The sequence below is a fragment of the Rattus rattus genome, chromosome X (genome assembly GCF_011064425.1).
Source record: "Rattus rattus isolate New Zealand chromosome X, Rrattus_CSIRO_v1, whole genome shotgun sequence".
NCBI lineage: Eukaryota > Metazoa > Chordata > Mammalia > Rodentia > Muridae > Rattus > Rattus rattus.
Window position 1 is genome coordinate 6,386,199 of NC_046172.1, and position 6,000 is coordinate 6,392,198.

Consider the following 6,000-nt stretch of genomic DNA (forward strand, 5'->3'; position numbering starts at 1 on the left):
ATGTCTTTATTTACCACAGTATAGCCTTGTAAAAAGAATAAAAATAACAGCACTGGCTGGGCATGTAATCCACAGAAAAGGGATATAACCATGGTCCCTGAGTTCAAATAGTAGCACTCCTCTAGAAAATATCCTAAGCCAGGCACAGTAGTGACACCTGCAACTCCAGCATAGCTGGACCCACAGCACAGTTGTTCCTTCTATATACTGATACCAAACATCCCTAAGGGGCATGGTAGATAAAACTCTTGTGATTTAGCTTGATGCAGGCTGCTGTGTATTTTGTCCTTTCTATGTCAACAATGTGACCACTTATCACATCTGTCATAATTCTGTGACCCAGCAAAAAACAATGGTAATAATGTTTAGGAATATAAATGGTTTCCTAGTGGTTAAAAACACAACTAAAATGAACAACATACACGTTGAGTGTACTCAAAGACTAAAATCTTAAGTGCATTAACATACTTGCATTAATGCTATTTTTAAACTAATGACATTATCCTTTGTACTACCACTTTCTGAGCAACCTTTCTGATCTTTTTAGTCTCCCTAATGGCCATGGCCTGTCCATTCTAGTGATCTCTTGCAATCTGGCTTAACTCCCACAGCTTTCTCTCTTACCTTATTTGGCACATAAAACTAGAAACATAGGGTTCTTTGAGGGGTTGTAGTAGTAGGAGTGGGTCTAAAATACAGTTAATCTGTTGAATCTGATGTTTGCTAAGCACAAAGTACCTTGTCTGATGGGGACTTTGGTCTGAGCAGTGTGTTATCCCCCACCTGGCTCATCTTGGAATCTCAGAAGCAGCACACTACTTTAATTCAAGGGTTAATGTTTATTCTTTTCAAAGCATTGTTCTATAAGCTACACCATAATACCCATTTTCCCATAGACAGAGGCAGAGTGAACAACAGTTAAAGGCCAGTCTTGGCTACTCAATGAGTCTGAGGACAGTGGCCTACATTAGACCTTGTCTCAGAATAACAGCAAAGACAGTACACCATGTCAAGCCTGGTTGTCTAACTTACCTGATTCCCTGGGCAGCAAAGGGCATCAACTTCTAGGTATATGCAAGCTGAGAATACACTAGCCCATGTTTCCATGGCTTAAATCTCTTACCTTCATCCACAAATTTAATTATGTTCTTCATGTAGCTACTTGTTGCCAAGACTCTGATGGGATGGGCATTTCCTACTATCTCAGAAGCAGCATGCATAATCATTCTTACTCTATGCTTTTCTGACCATGTGCTGCTTAAAGTATCAGTTCTGGTTGTTTGGGTGTTTTGTGTTTTATTTTTGGTTTGAGTATGTGTGTGTGTGCATGTGCACGTGCTCATGCATTTTGTTTTGTTTCATCCTTTTCTAGGGCTGATTTTCAGTAGATCGCAGCCAGGAGCTGCTTTGCTATGCATGAAACCCTGACCCAGAAGCAGGTTGTCTAGGAATGGTTTAGTGCCAGGTTCCACATGAACACACATTAAGCATGACAGTCGAGAGGGCAGCCCCATTTCCAGAGACTAATGGCTCTCCTCACCGGACCCCAATCCTGATGCCCAGTGATGGGGGGGGGGGACCTGCCCTGCGAAGCTACAGCAGAAATCACTGTTTGGTCCCTCCCTTTGGAGCTTGGGGAACCCCTTGGAAGAGGGGAAGAAAAGACTGTAGGAGTCTGAGGGCAGGAATAACACCAGTAAAACATGGACCACTGAATCAACTAAGCAGGGTGTATAGGGGCTCACAGAGACTGAAGCAGCAAACACAGGGCCTGCATGGGTCTGCACCAAGTCCTCTCCTTACAAGTTGTGTCTATTAGCTTGGTGGAACAGGTGTAACTCTCTTTTGCTTGCTTTTGGGACTCTCTTTACCTCCTGTTGGACTGCCCTGACCAGAGTCGATGTGAGGGCTTCTGCTTTGTCTTACTGTATTTTGTTTTGTCACATTTGGTTGTTGTCTCTTGGAGGCCTGCTTGCTCTTTTTTGATGGGAGACAAAGAGGGAGTGGATTCAGAGGAGGGAGGGGCTGCAAGGAGTGAAGAGAGGGAGAACTGCAAAGAGGATCTATCGTATGAGAGAAGAATCTATTTTCAATATTAATTATATTTCATTAAATATTTGCATTGCTTTCCCCCCCTCTCCTTCCTCCCCCTAGAATTTCCCATATCTCCACCACACACTGTCAAGCTGATAGCCTCTTTTTCTTTGACTATTATTGTTCCATATGCATGTCTGCGCAAATACATAAACACAGCCTGCTGGGTTTGTTTTTGTTGTTTGTATATGTTTTGTTAAAAACAAAAATTAACATTCTTGAAAAGGAAAGGATACCCAAGCTTAGTTGTCTGAGATTCTTTCTATCATTTATAAGTGTCCCTACTTTTTCATTTACTAAGAGGCAAAAAGATTAGTATACTAAATCAAAACAAAATAATATGGAATATTGGGTACTGCTTTTGATAAAGACCAATGATTTTTGTCAGAGGATGTGAATGACATACTCAATCTTAAAAACAATTTCTGTTGTTGTAAAAATATAAAAACTAAAAAGCTGTCTTTTACCCACTCTAGGTCTGGCACTATAGTGCCCCAAGATATCTGCTGGATATCTTAATTCTCAGTCAGCAAAGCCTCTCACCCACTTTGCTCCATCCCAAATCACACTGCCAAAGGCCTGTCTCTCTGAGCTGTCAGCAATCTCTCTACCAATCTAGTTCACAAGGCATGTTTCCATGCCAGAAACACACATCCCAACTCCATGGCGGCCCAGACCAGCCGCCACACCCTCCATTACACTTAAATCTACACATGAAAGAACACACAACACAATAACCTTTGGCCCAATTGATAAGATATAATTGCCCACCTAAACATACAAAGCCCAGTACCATCCACCACTTAAGAACATTAATAACAACCTGTAAATACACAGAGCGGAATCTTAATGTCATCTTCCATGTTGTCTACCAGTTATTCTCCCTGTCCCTTCCGTCTCTTCCTCCTTCTGTTCCAGTCTCCTCCTCTTCCTTCAAACTGTTCTCCCTCCCATCCTTCCTTCTCCTCCAATGACAGGCCTCTTCTATCCTGTACCTGCCCTCACCTGTATTTTACAAATGGAGAGAAGGTTCTGGTGAAGTCACTGAGTCCTGAGTATGTGACTAGGCAGCCATCCTTGGGGCAGTAGAATTAGCATCAAAATACAGATTATTGCAGGGCAAACCACAACATTTCTCCCTTTTTGTCCAGTTAAAAGGCCTTTTCACTTATATATAAATTGAGTACAATTATTACCATGCTACAATTTATAAAACATACGATACACTCAACACCCAGTCCATCAATTTTGTCCATTAACTAAAGCACCTTGTCATCTATCCTAAAAGACTAAAAGTCTATACCTGACTTATATCCTGGTTTGAGATCCTGTGCCATCTGAAAAACCACCTTTCAAATGTATTATCCTTCTCAATGCTAAACAGCTTGGGTTGTCTACAAGACTACCAGTCTTCAACCATGTCAGAAATCTTTGAATGACCAAATATCTATACACATAGGAAGTCTAACAGGGCTTCCAGAACTGAGAGGCTGTAGAAACAAATCTCCACTAGCACAGTTCCCTGTTAGCAACATGTGAGCGACAAGTCTTCAGCCTTCTGGCCCAAAATCAACTGACAGACTCTTGAAATGCAGATTTTTCAAAAAGTACAGTCATTGTTTACACAAAATTATTTGTATTTTAAAAATTCTTTTCAGATAATATGTTTCAGGGCTCAGGGAACCCTGTGGAAGAGGAGGTAAAAGGAGTGTAAAAGAAGAAATGGAGGTCATCAAAGAAACAAGGCCTTCTAAACACCAGTGTATATACACACACACACACACACACACACACACACACACACAGGAACTCATAGAGAAGAGATTATGGTAGCATGTTCATGGCCTGACAGGTTCAAGACAGATGGAGTCCCTACACTGAGAGGTGTACCTAGGCTTCAATGCCTAAACAAGACATTGTCTCCAAATACTGACATCACTTTCAAAAACGAAAAAGCAAGAAAACAGAAACAAAACAAACAAAAATACCTCCAGTGGAGTTTAAGTAGGTATATAAGCCATTGTCTTAATTAAGGTTTTAATGCTGTGAACAGACACCATGACCAATGCAAGTTTCATAAGGACAACATTTAATTGGGGCTGGCTTACAGGTTTAGAGGTTCAGTCCATTATCATCAAGGTAGGAATATGGCAGCATCCAGGCAGGCATGGTGCAGGAGAAGCTGAGAGTTCTACATCTTCATGTGAAGGCTGCTAGTGGAAGACTCAATTCCAGACAGCTAGGGATAGGGTTTTAAAGCCCATGCCCACAGTGACACACCTACTTCAACAAGGCCACAACGACTCCAACAAGGCCACACCTTCAAACAGTGCCACTCTATGGGCCAAGTATATACAAAGCATCACAATCATGCTTAAGGGTATGCCCAGAAGAGTAGATGACTAACACAAAAGAAATTCAATGGCATTTTTGGAGATCCCTTGTCTCATAATGTCATGTCAGGGCTTTTTCTTTTTAGAAATAATACCTTTTCAAAAAATTTTTTATTTTAATTTATTTTACCCTGCAGATCCTGTATTTACGTGTGTGTGTGTGTGTGTGTGTGTGTGTGTGTGTGTGTGTGTGTGTGTGTGTGTGAAGGAAGAGAGAAAGAATAAGGGTAAGCAAAGAGTGAGCTTCCTTCTCCATGCCCTTTACATAGGCTGCCAGCAGAAGGTACGGCCCAGATTAAAGGTAAATCATCATTCCTCAAAAGATGTGGCTGAAAAATGTGCCTTCCAACTTCAAGTTATTTACTTAAGAAAAAAATCCTTTGCAAGTATACCCAACCATTAGTTTTATTTAATTCCAGATGGTCAGATGGTCAGGCTCATTCTTGACAGTCATGCTGTTTGTGCTTTCTCCTTATCATTTTTACTTCTAACTACCATCAATCTGAACTGCTGGATTCATTCAAAGGATGCTGAATTTGGTTAGTATTTGCTGGTGTCAATCCTGCATTCCAACAGACACTAGCTAAGCTGGGAGTTAACTTAAAAAAATCATTAACAGAATGTATGGGCAGATCACTTTTGACAAAATGAATTACAAGTGTACATTTATAGTACAAAACCCATCAGGTACTCCATTGAAATATCTCAAAACCCTTTGAGCTTTGAGATCTGACTTGTGTGAGAGAAAGCTCTTTTTGGTGGAAATTTTAGAAATAATTACATGTTCTTAAGTGTCCTTGCTTTGTTGCCTATAATTTGGATAGTCCTCAGATTACAAGCATAAATAACTGAAAGAAAGCCAGATCCTTCACCAGGTCTTCAAAAATTTCTTGCTTCTTTCACAGGAATTGAAAAGGATCTGTGTCTTGTTTCTGAATGTCATTCACCCCTCTGATCTATTTTCGGGACCATTACTTTGACTTTCCTGTGAAGGTACACACAGGGCTACTAGAATAGCTTGTACGAAAGTAGTTGGGTTTGGTAAGGTGCTTTTTCCTCGTGTTTCATAGTTGTTATTGTTTAGTTTGAGTGTTGGGAATTAAATTTAAAGACTTGTGAATGAAAGGCATTTGCTTTACCAGTTACCAGCCCCTCCAACCACTAACAGGAATAGTCTGTGACTATTGACCTCCATGTACACAATGGGGGTACATAAATGTGTGATGATTCATTGAGATGTATGCTTAACATGTGTAGCTTTTCTTCTTTGGAAATTATGCTACACATAAAATATTAAGGGAAAAGAAGGGAAGCATAAGAAAGGAAGCCACGTTTGCTGTAATCTCTCTGCTCATTTACATCTCTGGGTCATTTTGACTGTGTGCTTACAATGTAATGCAGAGTTCTCTGTGACCTTGACAGGCCTTTTGGAAGCAAGAAGGCAGTTCAGTTCCACATGATTCAGTAACCAGTTTTGTTCCAAACTCCTGGAGTCTGACCTCAAGTGGTTTAT